The following is a 24,831-nucleotide window of genomic DNA, read 5'->3' as shown; positions in this document are numbered from 1 at the left end:
GATTACGGAATTCTAGATGTGGTAGATTCATGGGGAGTGGGAATATGAGTTTGGAAGTCTGTTAAAGTTCATTGCTATCTTCTTTTATATGTATGTATGTGTATATATGTGTGTGTGTGTGTGTGTGTGTGTACACACACACACATATATATACACATACACACACACACACACACACACACATTTATATATACATATATATATTGTATATATATTGTAAGATTGCCCTTTAGGGAACCTGCATGCAACTGGAGAGGAAAGCTGGGGCACAATTCCTTATATATATATATATATATATATATATATATATATATATAAGGAATTGTGCCACAGCTTTCCTCTCCAGTTGCATGCAGGTTCCCTAAAGGGCAATCATCAGGTCCCTTCAGACTGTAGAGAAAACAAGCCTCTCTCTATTTTCGGCCCGACGTAAAGCCTGGGAGCATATCCTGGAAGTGATGTCATAGCACCACACCAGGAGCACGCCCACAAGGATGTCCAGTAGGTAAGTGCCAGGCCCCCCTATATGGGACCCAGCAGCTCTCCTTCCAATTCTAGGTGCTGTTCACAGCCACTCCAGCAATCAGGCAGGTAGGGCACATTCCCTTTTGTTTTGTGAGACTGAAAGCTCTTCCTTTGCCAAAGGCCAGGCTTTCCAATCTCAGGGTCCGTTTCTGGTGTGTATACCCATGCACAAGTCATGGATTCCAGACTCAGCTTAAATAAAAGGTAACTTTATTAGTTAAGGAGTGTTTGCAAAAAGCATGAAGCACTCTTACCCAGGCAACAAGCATTAAAATAAGAAAATGCTACTGTTGCTGGATTATAAAACTGCATATCTAAAACTTGAGAGCTATTTACCTAAGCACCTCTGTATGGCATCCACTGTTGCATATCTCGCTTGTCCTTTAGGATGTAAGCCCTCCCATTCGGCATAAGGACATGCTGAGGTGACAAAGAGCATGCAACTTTCATCTTCTCTCTGGTATACTTGCATCATGGTCAAAGCTTGATTGAAGAAATCTAACTTGGGAACTGTGTGAGGTGATGTCATCTTTTTCAGAACTCAGTGAATCACCTGGCAACTCAAGAACCGATCAGGGCTAAGTTGTTAATTAGAATTTAAGCTGTGTAAAAAACTAGGGAGTTAACACAGAGGTCTCTGAGAACAGTCTCGCCAAGGTTGAATCTCTGGGGAGCTCAGAGATTGCTCCACAGGTGTTTCTAATCAGCTCTGTAACCACATATTTGAACTAGGCCACAACCTGCCAATACTTACAGTTCTGAATTGAAGTTCAGCCATTTTCTTCTAAAGTCCTAATCTCAGGTTACCTGGAGGGTAAGGGGACCTGGCAACCCTAGCTGCCACCTGTGTGGTAAAAACAGCAACATCCTGACTCTTTGAGATTTAATGGGATGTTATCTACTAGTGAATAACTTCATGTCATGAAAAGATTCAGCTGCCCATTTCCATACATTAAGCCTCTGGTAAAGGGATGGAACATTTTTATCCAGGCTTGTTGGTAACCCAGATTCTCAGGTTCTCCTGCATTGTACCCTGCCTGAGAAAGGGCGGTATTGTGATTTCTCTTCATGTAATGCTGGGCTTTTATATGAACTCTTTTTACATCTTTTGCCACCAATTGATTAAATTCCACAAAGTGTGCAAACCTATTTTAACTGCATTGGCCATAAAGTAATCCATCCCCATTGGACACACATTCTTTCTGGCCAACTGTAGCACTTCCTGGTGCCTCAGAAGAAAACAGCATTTCTAGAAATATGCATGCTTGGTAGCACAACTGTACCTTTTATTCTGCCTTAAAGGCAAGGCCAAATTTATACTCTAGTCAGCCATAGTGCCATGATGTCACCTCTTTGGTACTTCCTGCTGGTAAAGATAGTGTGAACAATGATTGACAATCTGGATGAGTACCATTCATGCAATCCTTATTTTATGTAGTGACCCATTTCTCAACTCACGTTGGCATATTCAACCCCTATTGGGTAACATAACAAACTGGGATATGCGGTAGTATAACAAGTTCCTCCAAGAAATGATGATCTCTTTGTCCAAGTATTTGACATCATACCCTGAATACCAGTGTAGAAAGCTGGTCTTGTCAGATTGGTATGACTGGAGTGCATGGTGTGCTTATTTTTATCCTATTCTATCTTCAATGTGCAGTGGCATGGTAATTTCTCAGAGGCCTCAGTCACACATTCATTTATTTATTTACAAAATTTATATCTGACATTTCTGCCCAATCAGAACAAACAAACAATTAAAACAGAGCATTAGAAAAACAGATGATAAAACCGTAACTAAAATACATATGTAAAAATGCAGAGAAAGCACTTAAAACATAGGCCATGAAGGAGGAATCACTGAGGGAATGCCAGAAGAAACAAAGAGGTCTTCCCTGCTGGCAGAAGACTGTGGCCATTTCCCCACATCTGGGATGGTAAGGAGACCTGGCAACCCTACCTGGTCAGCTAGATCTTGACTGAGTATAGGATCATGCCATTAGCTTTAGTCCATTAAGTGTATCAAGTGGATAATCGTGACCTACCTCACAGGATTGTTTTAAAGGGAAGCACAATAAAGACTGAAATGAACATTGCAAATTATAAGGTTGTAAGTGATAAGAAGCAATTGCTTAAACCAAAGCAAGTGCTCTGTGGAAACTAGTTTAAGCACTGAACTATACAAAACAAACCCAGACCTATTATGTAATATAGGACAGTTAAGATTATGTGAGATTTTAAAAAGCCTGATAATTTTTTTAACTTATTCTTTCTGGCAGCTTTTTTTTTTTTTTTGCTTTAATCCAATTTATCACTTCAAGATGCAGTTGATGGTTCTCAAGGAGATTAGCACACACCCATGCTTGTTAGTTTGGTCAATGTGGAAAGAACTTTTAGGGAGTACATGCTGGTTTAGCTAGAGGCCCTTGTCCATTCTATTTCAGAGCTTCTTTGGTCTTCAAGACAATTTGCATAAATTACACATAATGACACTATCATGTCTGACAGTCCCTCCAAACTAATTAGGAATTCGTGAGGTGAAGGAAGTGAAGGAACATGAATTGAGATAGCAAAAAGGGGAAGTTAAGCGCAGATATTGATACATTCTGGGTTCACATAATGAACAATTCAGAAAGGCTCTTCTTGCAGCAGATATATACCGTATTGTGAACGGTTTGGTATACAGTGCAATCTTAAGTAGAATTAGACCCTTCTAAGTCCAGTGGACCTAGAAGTATGTCGCTCTGCTTAGAACTAGAGTGTAAATAGGGTTGCCAACTCTGGCTTGGGACATTCCAGGAGATTTGGGTGCAGTACCTGGGGAAGGAATTCAGTTTCTCCTAGACTCTGTGGGATACTATAGAATCTGCCTCCCCCAGCTGCCATTTTCTCTAGGAGAACTGATCTCTGCAGTCTGGAAATCAGTTATAATTCCAGCAGAACTCCAGCTCCCACTTGGAAGTTGGCAACCCTAAAAGGAAGCAACTCAGAGACAGAAAGAGAAATGCCAACGTGAAGCTCACTGGGCGGAGAGGGGCTGGACATACTCCCTCAAGTCTGAGATGAGGTGATATGGCTTTAAGCACCTTGGGAAAAGGGCAGGATACATATTTAATAATAAATACCACAGCAGCCATTTACTCTGGAGACTGCGGTTTCAAGAAAACAACTTGATTATCCTGTCCCACCCTCACTGTTGATGTGTGCTACTGAGTTATAGAACAGCCTAGAAACTTTAAAGTTCCTTCAATTACATGTAGCATTTGGAGAGCAATATGTGACTTCCCTTCAGGGTTTATTCTGCCAGTATGATTTAGGATAGACCAGTCCCAGAGATGAGAGTTCTTCAGCCAACCAAATTACTGTTCATGGCCTTATTTGAGCAATTGGTCAGTCATGGCTTTGCTATTGTGGTGGCTTCGAAACATGAGTTGAATCAAGGAGCTGAGAGAATTTAGGGTACAAGATAACAATCCAAATCCTGAAAAATGAGGTTTCACCTGAAACAATGTGGATTACCACCTTGATCCAACTTGTCCCAGGCAGTTAAAGAACCTCTATACAGACAACCTACATTTTCAGGAAGGTTGTACAGTAGAGACTGTATGTAAGAAACTGGTAGAAATCATGGGCTGATTATGAGGGCATGAAAGCAACTAGTATGACAAGTTAAGGAAGGACATCTTTCAAATATACAAACATTTCAGACTTCTAAGTAGCCTTCCATTCCTTAGGCAATATAAGGTACTTTACTCTTACCAAAGGGTGCCACCTGCTGGGGTAAAAAGGAGGGCATACTTATCTCTATTATATACTTTTCAGCATAGTGATTTTTAACAGTATAGCCCACTCAGCATTGTCTACAAATTGGGGAGGAAGCAGTCAGAATTTTGGGTGGTGGTGGTGGAGGAATGTGGGACATTTGGGATTTCAAGTACCTCTCATTCCCTACTTTCAGTGGCTTATAACAGCTGACATGAAAGTTGTTTTTTACTGCTCACCTTGCCCTGAGGATAAAATCCCAGATTCTAGATTTTTTACCCACATCCTTAAAAAAGTACACCTAACATTAGTGAGTTGGCTGATGGCTACCAGGGACAAGGGTCTTATTGAATACCTGATATCTGTATATCAAATGTATATATTACTCATATAAATAAAGCTCCCCTTGTCTGCAGTGCAGTTTTTACACCCCCCCTTTTTTTACATGTAGCTTGTAGCATTCAGTGATAATATTTTATACTTGATGGGTGATCATGGATTAAAGATTAACAACCACTGTTCTTGCAAATCTGTATTTCATGTCTGTGCTTGTTGTGATTGATAAATTTTGTGATACAGACACATGCCCGCTTAATAGAAAGGTCATTTATTCATTTTTATTTATTGAAGTATTTGCCGACCACCTTTTGGGATTCAAAATAACACTGCAGTTCCATGCACAGCCATGGAGAAGTAAGCCACAATAAACCAATTTGAACTTACTTCCAAGTAAACAGGCACAGCATCAGCCAGCAAGCCAAGCCGTCCTACTGCATTGGCAGTTTTGCAAAAGAAAACATTTAACCTCTGATTCTTACTAGACTCAGACTGGTTCACTTAAAGAAGAATAAAGTTCTATCAGCTTCTAACTCAAAAGCTTTCAAGTCGCCAAAGGAATATGACATCAAGGAAATAACTTTGACTGTGTTTTAGATAACACAAAAACCAGCAGTGGTTCAGCAAGCTGAGTGCAGTAGAAGTTGCATTTAACACACTTCTCCTTGCACAAAGGGCACAGCAGTAATATTTGCGGTTCATAGACCCAGAGGAAAATTGAATCAAATTCTTCCTAGGCTGAACCATCAAGAAGCACCAAAAACACTTTGGGAACCTTCGTATGCTTTGTGCCTTAAGGCATATTTTAACTGGTATAATATCTGATGAGAATCTAAAATCTAAACGTTTTGCTGTTGTTGAAACTCTCTGGCAAGATTCAACCCTCGGTCCTTTTGTACACATTCAAAAATGCCCTAATGGAATCACCCAGTGAACTAACATGATATTTGACTTTATTACTTCTTCCCTCTCTCTTTTTTGATGTGATCTGAGGCAGTTATGTAGTTTTTCACTTGACAGATAGATGTGGTGTTTTGGAGATAAGATGTCTTTTCTCCTACTTGAACAGCCATTCTTTTCTTTTATCACTTCCATCTACCACCTTGTGGCTTCTTCTTGCCACCATTTGTTTCCATCCTTTAAAGCCCTGAAAGAAACAGGAGCCGCTGAGCCTGAATCTTCTAGGATTCTCATTTTAAGGATGAAGACTAGGGGTGTGCAGTTCGGGTTTCAGAAACCCGAAAACCCCCCGAAACAAACTTGTTTCGGGTTGCTTGGGGTTATCCGAAATGTTTCGGGTAACCCGAAACAACAAAAGCCGAAACGTTTTGGGTTGTTTCGGGTTTTGTTTCGGGTTCTGAGAATCGCCATTTTGTTTTTGCTAGGCATTTGCGTTTGCAAGCGTCTAGCAAAATCCTGCTGGAAGCTAAAGCTTCCTGCAGGCTCTTAGAAGAGGGGAGGGGGGGAGAAGGAGTGAGTGACTCACTCCTTCTTTCACCCCTCACCCCTCTTGCATAGGAGGGAATCCTTTGCTTTGCAAATGCAAGGTGCATTAGCATTGCACTTTGCATTTGCAAAGCAATATGCCAGCAATCTGAGATTCCAGCCAAAATTAACAGGCGAGGGAGGGGGGACTTTAGGAGTCACCAATCCCACTGTTGCATCCTTCTGCCAGCCAATAGATTCAAATCTTTGGCTGAGGCTGCAGCAGGGGATTTAAATTTGGGGCAAGACTGGTCTGGAACAGTTCTGTTGCTGAGTGCCAAATCACTCAGATTACCACTCCATCAATCTGAAAGAACTTCACCTGGGGTCCAATCATCTTTACCCTTCATCATGGCTTTTTTTACACATTACCAAGGGAACTCTATAAAGTTGTGGCATACTATGACTGGTCACTGCTCAGTGGTCTGAATCTGAGGTCTAGATTACCTCATTTTAAAATTATGTATCTTGGTTTGCTTCTTAATTTTGACTTGTTCATGAGTTTAACTTCTTATCAGGCCCACACATATTTTCATAAAACATACATTTGGGTTGCATGAGTGGCACAACTTGGCACACTTTTAACATATTTGTCATAAGAATAAACCACTTAGGTAAGACTTTTTACATCCAGGCTTACCAGTTGCCTGCTAGTGGCGGGCAATCTCCCAGAGGTTTGCCTAGTTGCCCAGCAATTGCTGGTGATTGGTGGGAGGTGGCAAACCCTCTGGCGATTGCCCACCACTGGCAGGCAACCTGGGAAAGCACACACCAGGAGAACTCCCAGTGGGGCACAACAACATAACTTCCTGAAGTGGTGTCATTGTGCCGGCCGTGGGCACTTTGTTGGGGCCAATTTTGGCCGCAAATGGGTCAGAATTAGCCTCACACAAAGCGTGAGAGCATGCCCATGACAAGTGTGATGACATCACTTCCCGGAAGTGATGGCATCATGCAATGAAATACCAAAAGGTAAGTCTCAGGTCCCTCACTTTCCATGTATCCAGATTTGGGGGGGGTATTTTAGTTTCATTCGTTCTTCAGTTTATTCCTATCCCACAATCTTCCAGTCTTCCCCATTAAGCCTGACAACTTACTTAGTTTGTCCTTCCTGCCTGTGCTGAATGGAATCCCTCCTTCTTATAGTATGGCATCATTTGATCTTCATTCTCTTCCCATTGCACCATAGGACAAATATAACTGATCCCATTTTTCTCCTTTTACTTCAGTACTGAAGTTCCCGGAAATGTATCAGAAAGCTTGTGTAAATTTAACCAGGCATCCCACATTCCTGCTACCTCATGAGAATGGTGTATACATTTATTTGCTGTGTTTATAGCCCACCTTTCTCACTGAGACTTGAGGTGGATTACTTGATATAAAACAATGCAGTCCAATAACATGAGACATCTAATAACTAATGCAATAGGACTAGGATTACAAATTGGAAACAGTGTGAAAAAAATCACTATTTGTCAAAGATTGCAGAAAATGGATTTATACAAGTAGAGAATAGTGTAGAATGAACAGAATAATACATAAAATAAACATATAATGTCATACCCAGCAGCATAGACTAATGTCTGGTTCCTTTTATAAAACTGCCTTCCTGAACCCAATTCTATTATATTAAAGCCCTATTATTTTTATAAGAATTCCCTCCTGAACAATTCTGTTTTGCTTAGTTTGCAGCCTAACAGTAGTTTGGGAGCTTCCCTTGTAACAGTTTGGAAATATACTCTTTTGTAACTTACAAAACGTTTTCTTCTTAATTGGCATAGAAGGGATTCCTGAGAGAAAAATAAATGTTTCTCTCATATAAGAGCCACGCTGGGTGGGTGTACCCAAACCCATACCTGGAGTGTGTGTTTTCCAGCCCAGAGTTCCCAGTTGCTGAAGCTGGGGTACACTGGGCAGAAGATACCATTTTGCAAGCAGGTGGGGATGAAGGAAGAGCAGCTTCCAGATGGCAGACCAGATCTGGCTCATTCACAGGCTTTGTGGTTTATGATCCTTGACATGCTAAAACTCACGCAGGAAAACAAAACATCCAATATTCCTCTTACACTCTCTTTCTCCTCGTTCCTCCTCCATGGACACAGCTATTCTGTCCTGTACATAAAAAACCAAAGTGGATCTGTGGATCTGTTCAAAAGGTATTGGGAGATTTGGGTCCCTTTAATTTTGCTTTGTACGGTCAATGTGAATCTTTAGATGTTTGTTCAACTTGAGATTTGGGCAATGAATAGTGGGAGATGAGCAACCACAATCAAGGGAAACGCAAGGCACAAACTGAGCAGCAGTGCCTCCGAGTTGTTATTTTTCCTTTCCTCAAAGGTTATTCATGATGGGAAACAAAATTGGAAAACACAGTTGTTGGGGGTTTTTTTTTACAAAGGAAGAAAGTAAAGGGTAGGAAGGAGGAGTTTGCAGTTCAGTAGCTCCGGAGTGCTTTCTGCTTTACAGAGCTTTGCAAGTGACACTAGCGTGTGATTTGATTAGGGAAAACACTTCACTTTCTAATGATTCCAGAATCTATTTGGCTTTCATTTGAGATTATGATGTAAATCCGCTTCAATAGTCAGCAAGAAGCAGAGACTCTTCCTCCATAGATAAATCCCATAAACCCAAGGTCTTTCTTCTCCTTAAGATAGCTGCCCTTATGAAAGGGGACGAGGACGAGAGAGCATAAACCAGAGAGCACAGGGGTCATATTCAGCATCATGAGAAGGGACAGGAACTGTAATACACCTTCTGGGGGTGCAAAGGATGTATCTGTAGGCTCACGGATGATGACATATGTGCTAGAGCTGATACAAAGGAAGTATAAGATAAATAAATGACAGAGAGGACCTTACATAGGCAAGTTTCTTCTGTAGGACAGAGCACAGAGCAAATTGAAATGTGACTGTGTAAGCATGGAAAGTTGGAAGGGGAACATGTGAAATAAGGTTCACTTGAGCATCTCTAGGTGCTTAGTTAGTAATATGTATTTCCACCCTGAGACTCAAGGTTGATTATGTAAGAAGTGAAGGACTTGTACTCTGCCCCTTGTTCCTTGTCTCAGGTTATGGAGGGGGCTCGCAATACCGTTAGAGAGCTAGAGAGGAAGATGCACTCTCTTGCCACCATGGAGGACACAGGACTTGCTCCCTGTATCCACCAGCATCTTACCTTAGATAGATTAGGTTAGTTCTGTCTCTCCTCTTTCCTATCCTGAGTGGAGTTCCTAAATAAAAGGACTCCTATTTTCTTTACTGAAGTAAGGGGACTCTGGGTGAGTTTATTGCCTCCTCAGCACACATGCACAAACGCTTAGCTGTGCTCTCTGAATTGCTCTGCTTTACTTATTTACTTATTTATCCTACATTGCCAACAGATTACACAGTGTAAGTCAATATGATCAAATATTAAAAGAAAACACTGCAATAAGGTATGACATTGCAGAAATTTAAATACAAGCAGAAGCTGATACAGAGCTGAAGACAATGCTGAAATAAAGCATGAGCAATTGAACACGACATATTAAACAACACAGAATCTACTCGGTAGGTACACAGTAGTATAGTTCATTGTTCCTGTCCATTTACCAGCATGGCCATAAGCAAGCTGAACTTTCTCAGCATTCTCTCTTCCCTAGGGCTGCCAACTCTTGGTTGGGAAATTCATGGAGATTTGGGGGAGGATCCTGCGGACAGTGGGGATTGGGGAGGGGACCACAGCGGGGCATAGTGGCATAGAGTCCACCCTCTAAAGCAGCCATTTTCTGCAGGGGAACTGACCTTTGTCATCTGGAGATCAGTTGTAATTTTGGTCCACCTGGAGGTTGGCAACCCTATTCCCGTCATTCCTGTCAACCAGTCAGCCTCATGGGAACAACACGCACTTACCTTGCAGGGTTGTTAGCATTACTGAGATAATGTGCCTGAAGTACTTTAAACTCTCAGAAAGAGCTACTGAAAAAAGGCAGCATTATTTTGGGATCCAGCCACACAGAAGCAGTTCCCAGTAATTGATGGCATATTTCTCTCTCTCTGCCAAACAAAAAAGGTGGTATAATTTACTGGATTCCCTTTGGTTGGTATAGGCATGTGTATGTTTTTGAGTTCAACAGAATTCTTCTTTAGGTAATTATAGAAAAGTTAGCTTCTCCTTGGCTACACAGAGTGCATCTTCCATCTAGAGCATTAAACAGAAATATCTTGGAAATTCAACAGAGCTATATAGAAGAAGCAGGTCAAGAAGCATGACAGCCTCCTCTGTCATGGCTTTTCCCTCCTCTGAAGTTTCCAGCCTGATCACTGCTCCTTCCATTCTTCCCTCAGCCGAGTCCTGCATCTCCATGCATCTCTTCTACATGTTGGCACTGCCATTATTATTATTGCCATTGTTCCTAATTAATATTGCTCCAGGCACTGTAAAAGAAAAGAAAATGGCAAGCTCTCACCTTTGGATTACCATCCAAGAAACAATACATACAACATATAGGGAGTGGGAGGGAAAAGGAAAAATGAAAAAAAAAAGAAAGTGCAATATAATAGATGACAATTGTGCCTACTGCCGGATTCAGAGACTGTTGTCAGGAAGGGAAGACTGAAGAAAAGAGGTAGTTTTTAAGCAATGAATGTAGCAACATGACTTATATCTTGTGAAAGAAAAGAGTTCCGACAACATAAAAAGGTGTGTGTGTGAAGTTAAAGTTCCAGGGTGTAACAGGTAAAATAGAACCAGAAGAGTGGAGGGATGGTGTCAGAGATTAACAAGATAACAGGGAAGTAAGACAGAGGGGAGCTTTCCCCATACAAAACTTTATATCTCATTAAGTTCTTGCTCAAAGTCTCAGGGTGCCAAAATCCTGGCTGTCGTTCCTCCATTCAACCTTCATTAAGATGCACTTGAGGTAGTCACCACCAGCTCTTTGAACCAGAATTCTTTTGGATATTGCTTACGATGCCTAACAAAGAGTGTCTCTGTTATTGAACTGAACAGGGCACTAGGATCAGAGATCTTCCTTGAGGCAATCTATGGCTAGATTTGACCATAGATTAGATTTCCATGTGTCTAAGGGGGAAAAAGAAAGCGAAGCCAACAGCCCAGTTCTGCAAGCTGTAAACAGAGATCATGTCTGAATCTACAGTCAGTGTGTCACCTCAATAATTTAGTGTCCAGAGGGTACAATAACTATCAATAATTCATTGACAATAATGTTCTACAATCTCAAACCAACCATTTTGTTATTCTGAAGGCACACAGTCTTCCTAGGGTGTTAGGCTTTTAAAAATTTGTTTCATGCAACAGACAAAGCAAAGTCCCGCAGGCTGGGAATTGAGAATTCCCTGACTCAAAAGTAATCTATTGAATCAGTAGATCACTCAACTAAAGCTTTTTAATGGAATCAACTGATCCTTGGGTTCCTGCAGAGTAGAAAGGTGCCTAATAAATGTTTTAAATAAAAATAAATACACAAACTGGTAGAAGACAATTTAATTGACCACAGCAAATTTTTATTTGTGGATTGTAACTGAGTACAAAATTTCTATTGCCATTTCATAGGGCATATCACAATTCTGAATTAAAAATAATAATAATAAAATAACTAAAATGAAATTGAAATAACCATTTAATGAAACAATTACATGCAATTTGAACATTACACAGGGGAGCTAAATTGAGACAGTAGATTTTATTTAAAGGAATTCCACATAAGAGGATACACCATATGTACCTTGGTTGTGCATTGGATGTTCTTCTCACGTTCCAGTTAAAGGAACATTACCTTGGGCCTTTTCTCATCTCACACGCACATGTAATATCCCCCCTGCAGTCATTTACATTTCCTCCAGAGCCATTACGATGTCATTAACACATTTCCTGACACATCCCTCTGAGCATTTAGCGGGATGTCTGGAGGTGGGGAAGTTTCTCAGACATGCTATGTTACGGACACAAGGGAGGAGGAAAAATGGGATTAGATTGTGGCAGGGGGGCGGGGGGGGAGGTTGTGAGGAAAGAGAAATCAAGTGATTGTGGAATATGAGATACATGTGGACTACAAAAAGCAGAGTGGACACAGAAGGCAGCCCTGAAAGGTGGAACCACAGACCAGCTCTACAACTGGTCCACCGTTTTCTACTACATGGAATTTATTTTTTTAAATTTACACCCTGTTTTCTCCCCAACGGAGACCCAAAGCACCCTACAATATTGTTCTTACCTCCTCGTTTTTATCCTCACAACAACCCTGTGAGGTAGGTTATGCTGAGAAAGAGTGATCCAAGGTCACTCAGCAAGCATCCATGGCACAGAATGGGTTCAAACCTGGCCCTCCCAGATCCTAAAATGACACCTCGACCACCACACTACCCTGGTGTACTCGACACACTTTTTTTTTACAGCTGGCATTTAAATTTTCCATGTGTGTAAACTGCATCCCTTATTTGGAGTGAAAACCTATAATCAGTTCATTCAGTGTATTGGTCCATGGAAACATTAATTGAATCAATCAATGGGACCAATTTTAACTGATGAGGAGAAAATTTAATTTATGGACTTATGAATCAAGTTTTTTAAAAGGCTTTTATTATAAAAGTAGGAATAAAAATACTAAGAGTTGGCCTTTTAACAAAGTGCAGCAGCTTTTGTTTATCAAATGGTAAATTATGTTATCCATTCATTAGAATAAAAATACACATATTGAGGTTTTGGTAATATAAAATTTAATTAAATGTATCAGTTAATTAACAGGTTAACAACGATGTCATGTGAAATTCTTTAATTGTTTGATAGCCTTGCTTTATTTTCAAACAACATTCTAACTCGGAGGGATTGCAAACATATCTTTAAAGAAAGATAGTCTACCTTGGTTTAAAAAGCTTCAAATGATTGAAAATCCATGGTTTCTCTGTAGACCCAAAAGAGTGATTAATCACACCACTTTGTTTTCTAGCCAACTCCTCCCAGCATGTTGTAGTTTATTCCACTGCTGAACCAGGAGTGCTTTATACTAGAGAAAAGAATTGTCCCATTTTAGTTGTTAAGTTCATTAATGTAATCTTTTTGCTCTACAGAATTATCACAATCGTGTATTCACCCTAACAGGTGTAGGTCACCCTTATTCTGACTGGATCTCAAATTCTTTTCTGCTCAGCAGGGAATTGTAACATGCCTATTGCTAGGAGTTTACTTTTCACTGTTTACATTTCTCTGTGAGAGCAACAGAGAAATTCCAGGTAGCAACAAATATTCATTATAACGTCAGATCTGAAATTCAGTAGGGGAGTTTTTACCATGATTCTTTATTTCCAGATAGAACATTACTAGTTCAGATTCAAATGTCTGAGTTTTATTTCAGGTTCTGGAGTTCTGGGATCATTATTCTCAATGGGGAGTTTATACAAGGACCTAGGGCAGCTGTTTATAAAGATAATGGAATCAAATTTGCACAGAACACGGTTCTCTCTGGACTGTTAATCCCTCCTAAATGTTAAGATTGAACAATTTTTTAATCTTTTCACTGAAAACTTTGCATTTGCCATCCTTTCTTGATGTAGTTTGTTTCCTTTCAGAAAGTGAGGAAGTCTTCTGTTGCAGATCCCACACCATCCTGTTGGTTTGCCATTATTCCCTATGGGAACATTTTCAGGGAGCTGGAGTCACTGTTTTTCAACCAAATGACACGAAAATTGCAGCTGAGCTTCTCCTGCCTGCCAATCAAAAAACCTCAAATTGGACAAAGGGGTTTGATTTTACAGACCCTCAATTTGGTTCCTCTCTGCACACAAAGTTTTCTCTATTGGTTCATAAAAGGGCCGTTAAGCAGCAGCCAGCAGGAAAGCTCCAGCGAGCCTCTAGCATGAAAAAACCCTATTGAATTCATTTCATTTTCCTACTTTTACAGTGACTGAGTGACAGTATTTTTTCCTCTTTCTGCTGAAAACTCTACATTTGCCATCCTTCTTTGTTGTGGTTTTTCATTTGTTTTCTTTCTCACAATGAGGGAGGCTTCCTTTGAAGCCCCCACTTCAATCTGCCATTATTTCCTACGGGGGACTTCTGTCTGTCTGTCAAGCAAAGAACCACCAAGTTCCAAGCAAATTGGACAAATAATTTGAATTCTATGAGACCTGAACAAGCCCAAGCTTTCTACTTTTAGAGGGAAAATAACTCTCTCTCTACCCCCAAAGGACAGGGGAAGGCAGGTCTGTAGCTTGATATTGTCTGAGAGGTCTCTGTTCTCCACCCTTGCAAGGGTCTGATTGGGAGAATCTCCATTGCCCTGGAAATCAGTAGAATCAAAGAAAAACATGTTCATGGTGCATGATTGGTAAGCATTGGAACTTGGGGGAATGGATATTTTGGGGGAGAGTGTTTTGTTATTTCCAAGCATCTTGGACTTGTGTTACCACTCCAGGAAAACAAAGTAATGATTTAAAACATCAATTTTTATGTATATTTTTTACTCAGGAATTCCATTATGCACACCCCTAATACCCAACCACAATGACTCAAAACTGTGTGGAAGCTTTCAAGTTCTCCAGAGCTCTTCATCAGAAAAGATAAAGGAAGGGGGAGTTTTTTCAGGCCAGGATCTTGAGGCCATTTGTCTGCTCCTGTTTGAGGTGTGGTTCAGACATAACTGGTGCTAAAGCACATTGTGGAGTTTTATTAGGCCCCTTGCTCTTTGGTGGAAGAGGCAATTAGAATAATTGACTATGCCCACTGTGGAAATAAGAAACAGTGGTTTATCAAATATCCCTTTAATGCCAGATGGAACACATAGGTCTCTAAGAAGACTAACAACAAAGGAAAAAACATGACAGTTCTTGTTGGAAATTGATTTGATGGAGCAGGTAAAGAATCAATGGAAGACAAACTGTGTCACATTCTCTAGAAAGCAGTCTTTTCCCAAGTCATTTTCCTCCAGCTGAAGAATTGCTGTCGGCTGCGAACCAGCACTCTACTGGTTCGAATCCCACTACTGTCATGAACTCAGTAGGTGGCCCAGCTCCCCAGCTATATTGTGGGGATAATAATAACACTAACTTGTTCACCACTCTGGGTGAGGCTCTAATCTGTCTAGAAGAGCGGTATATAAGCACAATTATTATTATTATTGATTCATTCAAGTAGAGAAAAGTAGAGAGAATTCAGAAAGGCCCCAAACCAAAATCCACATAATACCCTTCAGTTAGGTCAAACCAAAATGACACGAAATAATGTGCAAGCTTTTGAGTTCTCTAGAACTCTTCATCAGCCTGGATAGAACTGTGGCTCACAATGGAACTAGGCTTGCCTGGTAACTATTTATGGCAGGCAATCTCACGGCAACTAATGCCTCTGCCCACTGATCCCCAGCTGATTGGTGGGAGGAGGCAGACCAGTGAAGAGGGGGGATGCATGATCATAATCTCCATACAATCTCACTTCAGGTGCAACTTGGAAATGTCATTGTCACACCAGGGCCACTTCTCTAACTTTCAGCGCTATGTTTTTAGCTGAGTGCTAAAGAACTGACCCCGGAGCTTGCAACATAAGTGACAATTTTGCAGAGACACCAGTTGTGAACCCATTCCTGCTCCCTCCTCCTCCCACTGGTTGCTGGGGGGAACTGGTAACCCAAATGGGAAGAGATCCCAACTTCCTGCTTCCTGCAACAACCCACCTGCCTTTTGTCAGTTTTATAGACTACTCTAGACTTTGGATTTCACATCCCTATCTATTGCCACTCTTGCGTTTCTTGGTCTTTTGCTTTAAGTATATAAAAAGCAGTGACTGTCTTCTCCATCCCACCTATATCAGTTACTAAAATTGCCTGTGGATGTTGTTACCGTACACATTCTCCTTGCCCTATGAAAGTTCCCACATCAATACAATTGTTAATCTTTAAGGTGCTCCAGGACTCTGTTGTTTGTGTTTTGATCCTACTATGGACCAGTCAACTTCTATCCCTTGGACCACGTTCTGTCTTTATTCTATGAATGAAGCAGTCTGGATTCAGATTTTAATACAGCTTGGCAACAAGGCATTATTTTGTATTTCGGAATGTGGCCTATTGTTTGGGCAGCTCAAAGAAAAATGTCTGAACTACAGTTTAGGGCATCATTGTTCAGTCACAGCTTTTGATCATTTCCAAAATAGACAGACTAGGGAGCATATTTGACCACAGGTGTGACATCAGTGATAAACAGTCAGACAGCTCTGTGTGGGTTCAAAGCCTATATTGCCTACAGTGAGGGTTACTATGACATCAGAGGATGTCTGCAGGTATGAAATAAATCATTCAACCGGGTGTAAACCATGACTGGTTGCATGCTGAGATAAGCCTTATGCATGGCATTCTTCTCCCAAAAGAGATATTAGTTAACCCACCTAGCAGACTTTACAAGAGCACAGGATACACAATAAATGGTTCCAGTGGGAAACAGCAAGATCTCTGAAATATATGAAGAAGCAGGGATGGTTTTAGCAGTTAGGGTAAGGGACATCCGGGTGGTGGCTTCCCACATGGCTGGCGGCTTGCTTCTGTGCAAAACCACAGAAATGGAAAGCAATAACCAACCCCCCTCCCCCAAGTGTGTGTGTATGTGCCAACAAGTAGCAACCTACTTACGGAACGCCAGCAAGGGGCTTTCAAGGCAAGTGAGAAGTAGAGGTGGTTTTTGTGTCTCTGCTTAGTCCCTCCTCCCACCCACCAAAGTACCTGGTATCATATCTGGATTCTGGCATCTGCACTAACTCCACTAACACTTGCCCAAGTCAAGATCAGCACAGAGATCAACATAGTCCCTACATGGCTCGTGTGTACTTAATCAGGCCCATAAACCCTCCAACCTACAAGTGGACCGCAGGTCTATGTTTCCAGGAATAGTTTTAACAACAACAACATTCCATTTATATAATGCCCTTCAGGACAACTTAACACCCACTCAGGCCATTTTCACATGTCTTATTGGCTCCAGTATGTTGCGTAAAGCTCCTGCAAGGACAGCGTCTTCCTGGTGTGATTTCCTGGTTCTCGTGCAAAATTGCGCCAGGAAGACACTGTCCTTGTGGGAGCTTTATGTGATGTACCGGAGCCAGTAAGATGTGTGAAAACGGCCAAAGAGCGGTTTACAAGGTATGTCATTATTATCCCCACAACAGACACCCTGTGAGGTGGGTGGGACTGAGAGAGCTCCTAGAAGCTATTACTCACCCAAGTTCACCCAGCTGGCTTCAAGTGGAGGAGTGGGGAATCAAACCCGGTTCTCCAGATTAGAGTCCCGCGCTCTTAACCACTACACCAAACCGACTCTCAGTTAATCTAACTTAGCTGCTGCTGCTCTGCCGTGGCTGGATCCGTAGCACACTGACAAAGCTCAGTGCCGGCAGAGAAGAATGAAGACACACTCCTAGGCCACAGTTGCTCCATTCACAAAGAAGTTACAGTTAGAGAGCTAATACAACTGCAGCAGATGGCAAAAACGATGACAGCTGCCACGCAGGGCAGGATACCAGGTGGCCTGCCCCTAGGCTTCAAGGTGACATTTAACCTTGTTCTGCAAGTGCTACATGGTTGGCCAGTTTGGGCCAGTTCCCAACTTGCAGATGATGAGCTGCGGCTGAGAAAACAGTGGCTTGCCTACAGCAACCTAAAAAGCTGATGGAACAGCGACACAGAGGAGATCTGAAACAGGAACAGCTCACACCCTGTGTTATACCAGTTCAGAATCAGAAGCCCAGAGCAAAAGGCCGGATTCCATCCAGGACAATGAGAACTAGCCAGGCTGATTGTGAATTGACTTCAGTAGATTTTTTTAAAAGCCAGAATGAAGGTTACTGAAGAAATGTGAGGACGACTGCAACCTCAGTTCTCCACCACCTTCCAAAATTGTCTTTTCTAAAGGGAGCTGGGCTAGTGACAGGATGATAATTGGCAACAATTCCAAACCGAAGAGATATTTCCCTTTGTGTGCACAGGAGATGGCATGCGCTGAGTTCATACGATGTTCTTTCCCCTGGCCTTTTCTCTCCTGTCTCTTTAGAGCTCATCCTGTTTTGCTATTGACACAAGCCTATTAATTAGATTTGAGAGACTAAAAAGAAAGCATTTAAGTTACTGGGCTATAATGCCACACTGGCACACTGCTGTCATCATAAATCATGACTACAAAGATGTCACCAGGCATTCTTGATGGAGGAGCATGAAATTCCCAGGGCAGATAAAGCCATTTTTCATGAAAATTATTAAACCCAAATCACTCCCTTTGTTCCAGAAAGAGTCCATTGGAGGGAAGGGTGTTTAATTATTTTTTTTTATTAAAGTTGCATTCCCGAGAAAGTTCAATGCAGATTTTCAAATAAACAAGTAAACATGTGGAGCAGATGATCCAGAAGGCATATCTAAATGTCACTGAAGAGCATTAAGGCCTAATGCTTCCATGGATACATCACCCGGCCTCTCTGCCACTCACTCTCTGGCTCTTTTCAACTTGTGGATTCTGTTTCTAAAATTAACCATACAGGTTGAACAGACTGAAAAGGCGAGCCAGGCCAGCCCTATGCTGCAAGGCAGAACTGTTCATCTGTTAGTTTCCAACAGACCCACCTCTTTATCTAGGTCAAAACTGTGTGGCAAGCAGAAAATAGGCTCACATCACAGAGCAGAGAACCAGCTATGACTCCAGTGAGTGAGCCAAGGCACACACCACAAGGCAAGGCAGAAAGCCTCTAAGATTACTACCATTCTAACTGGGGCAGGAAGGTATTTCTGAATGTCAATGGGAGCAGTCAGGAAACACCAGTCAAAGCACTTTGCTTCTTAAATGACAGTCTTCTCATGGGGTTCTTCCAAACTAAATGTGTGGAGAAAATGATCGCTTGAAAGCACCAGTCCTTTTTAGGGTCTTCAGCTGGGAGTGTGCCACTACTCACAATGCTTCCAACCAATACCTTGGATGCCAGTTCATCTGAAAAGTGTACTGCATTATCAGTGCACGAGTGTTTGTTGTATCATATACTGAAGTAGAAAATAAGCACAGCACCCATTTCAGATGAAATAATGATACTCAAGTATTGCAGGTAGTTCACACTCTAGATAAGAATGTGTGACTCCCTTTACACGCTGCCACCCACCATAAACCTCTCTATACAGGTTTGGGGACTTCCAAGATAGTTAAGGACAGTCACAACATACCACCTAACTCTATTTATCAGGCAGAGAGCCTTGATCCAAATCTGCACAACGTCCCCTGTCTCCTGTTTCCAGAGGCTTCCCATTCCCTATATTTACAGCCCATTCCCTATATTTACATCTCCTCACCCAGCCAGTGCCCAGCACTATTGGGGAAAGGGAACTCAGGTTTATTTTCCCTATTATATGCTACCACCATTTAGATTAAATATATTGACCTGTTGTTCATGACCATAGTGTTTGTGCTTTGTGTGTATGTTTTAATTCCCTCCAGCCAACAACATCATACCAGCCAGGGTTGAAACAGAATGAAGAATAAGTTTTATTTATAAAACAGAGCATAGGAAAGAATGTTTTCAAAACTAATAGATATATTGTTGTTAAACAAGGAATTATTACTATTAGAGGCGAGCATGAACCGAAATACAAACCGAAGTTTGTTACGAACAGGGCCACTTCGTGGTTTGTGAACTGGTGGTTCGTGGGAGCTCCATTCTCACAAACCATGACGAATTTTATTTGGTTTGTATTTCGGTTCATTTGGTTTGTATTTCAGTCCATCACTGCAGACAGCCTGGTGCCAATCAATCAGTTTCCTAGGCAATGGGTGGGGGGAATTGGCTCTCTGCAGACCTTCTGATGACCCAAAAGTGATGTTTTCATGAACTGAACAAACCGGTTCGCAAACCGGGGCAAGTTCATGAAAGTTTGTGGTTCGTAATTCGTGAAACACAATGAACCACAAACTGCACAGTTCAGAATTTTCCTGGTTTGTGCCCATTTCTAATTACTATATAACAGAACAGGCTTCAACAGCCAGCAATATCCTTGCTAACTCCCTTAGCAGCTTCCAAAAACCTTCTCAACCTGTAACAGCCTCCAATGGACTTTCAACTGTCACTGGTCCAGCATTCCACCAGCTCACATTGGCTGTTTCCCAGGAGAGGTGGAGCTGGATCCAGTCCTGTCAGTCACAGTGTAGTTGCTAGGCTCTCAATACTAAAATTATAACATTTGCAATATAGATATAATGGAGGGCTTTTTTTTTAATACAACAAGACAGAACTGGAAATATTAGGAAGATCACAAGATTTCTTTGACTCTAATGCTATTTGATCTCTCAGATGTTCCAAGGAGAAAAGAAAGTAATAGATATATATGTTTAAACATGTGCTGGTTCTCTATCAGGTGACATAAAGTTTGCAAAATTATACATATTTTTTATTGTTGCTGTCACAATTAATTTTTTAAAAGTCTAGCAAACTCCAGGGTGATAGTTAGAGGAGACAGGTAGAAAAGCCCTACTTTGGGAGAGAAACACCATTCACAATTCTTAGAGAGCAAGCTATAATTTTCCATTCAAACATCATTTTTAAGAAAATGTTTTGGAATGTGGGTGAAAACAGATGCCATGTTTTAAATGTTGCGGAAGTAGCTTAGTACACATTCAGTCCTTTCTGAAAGAGTGTATGCATGTTACACCGAAGGCAGCTTTGGGGAGATGGGATCACAGCCACTGTCTCTGCTGTGTCAAAAGAGGCTCTTTCAGAAATTCATATAAGGCAGAGGCATGACCAGTAGGTGCGATTCCCCCTCTTCTGTGAGTGGGAATACCTAGTGCAAGTGGAAAAGGAGGTTAGAACTCAAGACTGAAATTATAATTTAATTCCAACGTCATAAATGAGATTTTTGTGATGCAAAATATAATGCAGGGATTAAACTGTTCATATATACCGCTTCACACAACACTTACCACCTGCCTTGACAACAAATACATAATAATGTGTAAACACATCTTTCAAGGTTATCCAATACCACTTAAAGAATTAACGAGGATGCTCCAAAACATGTATGACCTCTCCTGAAATATTAATATATCATCATCAATGTTTTATCAACTTTCTATCATATATCACCCTTGACAGACTTCAATCATTTTAGACCAGTTCATGAAAAATAGATATGTTTACCCACACACCGTTTCTACTGCTCCTTTTTCTCCAGACTTAATTAATATCAGTTATCCTGCCCAAATGGAACATTCCCTGTGATTCCTAATCCCCTGTAGGATTAGAACAAATGTGGTTAAAAAGTGAATGAGAAATTGAATAAGTTAAATGATAATATGAATAGGCTCAGCATAGTGACTAAAAGATATGTTTGCGATATGAAGTTTGGACTCTTCTATAACCAGCAAGTATCACTTCCAGATGTATTGTTGGAGAGGGAAAAAACTTGTTTTTTCTACTCAGCTCTGCTTATAAAAACAAAAGGAAAAGAAGTGCTCTTTGGCTAAAAGTCTTTTTAAAAGGTAAAGTTACTGCAAGTCTTATCTTTAATTAGGGCTTGGGAGACTTCCCCTCCTTTTTAAAGGATCCATAGTATTTTAGACTCTATCATATTGTAGCCTTGACACAATTTGATAATATGTGCCACAGGAAGAGAGAGGGAAGGTAAAACAAGTGCCTTTTTATTCTTAACTGAGTCCTATAAACGTCAATCTACTTTCCCAAACTCTCTGAAATTCCCTCTTTCTTCTCGGAGCTCCCTCTTGTTCTAGATGAAAATTGACTTCTTGTCATGAATGAGGTAATTAGTTCCTACTTATCAATGAATATGGCTCCCCCCACCCTGACCTCGCTGAAAAGCAAGAACTCAAGGCCAGACTAGTTATAATGATAAATGTATGCTGTCACTGGAAAATGCATGGCCCCTTCCAGGGTTTCCACATGAGATCGAGGGTATACGTTACTGGGGCCCAAAGGGGCCTAGCTAGGGTTCCCAGGTGCCTACCAGTGGTGGGCAAACTCCCAGGGGTTTGCCTCATTGCCCAGTGATCCACCAACCATCAGCAGGAGCTGGCAAACCCCCCAGAGGTTACCAGCAACCTGCAGGTGCTCTGAGAACATGCATGGTGTGCGCTCTTGGGGTGCATGACAACATAACCTCCTGAAGTGATGTCGTTGCACCAGCCACGGGCATGCTTCCATGTGTCGCTGGGCAAATTTTGGCCCCAAAAGGGACAAAATTAGCCGAGCATGAAGTTCAGGGGCATGCCCATGGCTGGCATGATGATGTCACTTCCCAGAAGTGGCATCAGGCATACACCAGGATGATGTGCATGCAAAGAGGATCATGGGCACAACACAAGGTAAGTGCTGGGGATCCCACCTCCCACTGGGAGGTTAAGGGGACTTTGCAACCCTAGGTGTAGCAAAGACTGCAATCCCCAGATGTAATGTTAGAGCAGCAGTGTAGAGCTTTGAAGATATGTGCTCTTGGGTAGAGTATGAAACTACTTACCTTGCATACTGGGAGGAGTGTGTGTATTGAGGGGGGGTGGAGCAAGGGGCATTTTGGTCTCACCAGGTCTGTAGAACTGGAAGGCCTCAGCTGAAGAAGCTTTCGTCTGGTGCAGGCCCTCCCTCCCTCCCTTTTTTTGGGGGGGGATATCACATCTTCTTGAGGAGGTTAGCCCCCATACCATCTGTCTTTGAACTGAAGCAGATTTCTTCTCTTCGATGGTGAGGAGAGAGGCCCTGAGAACTTTACTTCCCACTGGAGGCCTGCTCCTGAGGGACTGCGGCTGGACCAGCTTCAACAGGAAAACGGCACTTCTGGGACGCTGATGACTGGACTTTTGGTTTGTGGAGGAGAAAGGAGTCGGGGGTGGGGATCACCTTACGCTGGGTGCGAAATTCTATTTTGTATGTTGTAAGAAATAGTTTGCTTAAGCCAAGGTGTGTGAGTGGGAAGGAGGTCCTAAGCCTTGAACATGCCCAGGTTACAGCAGCAGTCTCAAGCAACATGCTGAATGGCTGGGCCTCCTGGGTCTATCATATCAAGAACCATCAGTTCCAGAGTTCCTTTTGCACAGGCAGGGAGACGGGACATTTTGCAGGAAGGGCAAAGCAGAGCACCATAAGTCAGTGGGAGCAAGTGTAGCTGCTTCTGGTAGGTTTTATAGACCCAAAATATATGTAGGTATCTAATTCACTCACAAACATGCATGTTGCCATGCTGGTGGTAACTATAAATACAAATCAGGCATCTAGAAAAGAAAGGAGATAAAAGAAGGGGAACAAAAAGAAGCCGAAGGAAACTAATTTGGCTTCCAGTTTTTCAGATCAGACAAGGCCTTTCTGCAGCCAGGTTCATCCCACCTTTTCCCCACTTTAGGTCTGTGTTTTGCTGAGTTGCCCCGACAACTCATCCTCCACATGCAATACCCACAAGTGCTTATTTTTGTGTGTGAGAGCACAGAAAAGCCTCCAAACAGCCCCGCACAAGCAGTTTGAGAGGGAAGGTTGGGCACTTGGGTCATCATAGACTAAAAGGGCCGTCCCCCCCCCTTTTTTTACTTTGTACATGCACAATTGCATGCAGTACTGTTGCAAGCAGGCTTCTGTGGCTAAACAGAAATGTGAAGAAAGAAGGGAAAAAGCTTCAGGGGAGGAATGGGGCAGAGATTGAAAAATGTGAAGAAAGAAGGGAAAGAGCTTCAGGGGAAGAATGGGGCAGAGATTGAGAAATGTGAAGAAAGAAGGGAAAGAGCTTCAGGGGAAGAATGGGGCAGAGATTGAGAAGCAGGTTTCTTTAGAAATGCTTCAAATTCATATGTTAGAAATGTTAAAAAAAACAACCAGAAACCCACAACAAAAGAAAACATCAGAAAAATCGCAGTCTCAGTAAAGATGCACAAAAACTGGTGACAAAATAATATGCACACGGTTGGCAAACAATAACACGTGCATGTTTGGGGAAAAGCCGTACCTCTAAGAATGTGCGAAAACGGCCAGCAACTAGGGAAGCAGATCATAGAATCATATAATCATAGAGTTGGAAAGGGCCATACAGACCATCTAGTCCAACCCCCTGCCCAGAGCAGGATCAGCCTAAAGCATCTCTGACAAGTATTCATCCAGCCTCTTCTTGAAAACTGCCAGTGAAGGGGAGCTCACTACCTCCCTAGGCAGCTGATTCCACTTTTGAACTACTCTGACCGTGAAAAAGTTTTTCCTAATATCCAGCCGGTACCTTTGTGCATGTAGTTTTAGCCCATTGCTTCGCGTCCTACCCTCTGCTGCCAACTGGAACAGTTCCCTGCCCTCCTCCAAATGACAGCCTTTCAGATATTTAAAGAGAGCAATCATGTCCCCCCTCAACCTCCTCTTCTCCAAACTAAACATTCCCAAGGCCCTCAGCCTTTCCTCGTAGGGCTCAGTCTCCAGACCCCTGATCATCCTCGTCGCTCTCCTCTGCACCCTCTCGATTTTGTCCACATCCTTTTTGAAGTGAGGCCTCCAGAACTGCACGCAATACTCCAGGTGTGGCCTGACCAAGGCAGTATAGAGAGGGGCTATGACCTCCTGCGATTTCAATGCTATGGCCCCTTTGATACAACCCAGGATTGAATTAGCCTTTTTTTGCCACCACATCACACTGACTGCTCATATTCAGTTTACAGTCCACTCTTACTCCAAGATTCCTTTCACAGATACTACTACCCAGAAGTGTATCCCCCATCCAGTATTTGTGCTTCCCATTTT

This window comes from Eublepharis macularius, chromosome 6 (assembly GCF_028583425.1).
Source record: "Eublepharis macularius isolate TG4126 chromosome 6, MPM_Emac_v1.0, whole genome shotgun sequence".
Taxonomy (NCBI): Eukaryota; Metazoa; Chordata; class Lepidosauria; order Squamata; family Eublepharidae; genus Eublepharis; species Eublepharis macularius.
This window is presented reverse-complemented; position numbering follows the sequence as displayed.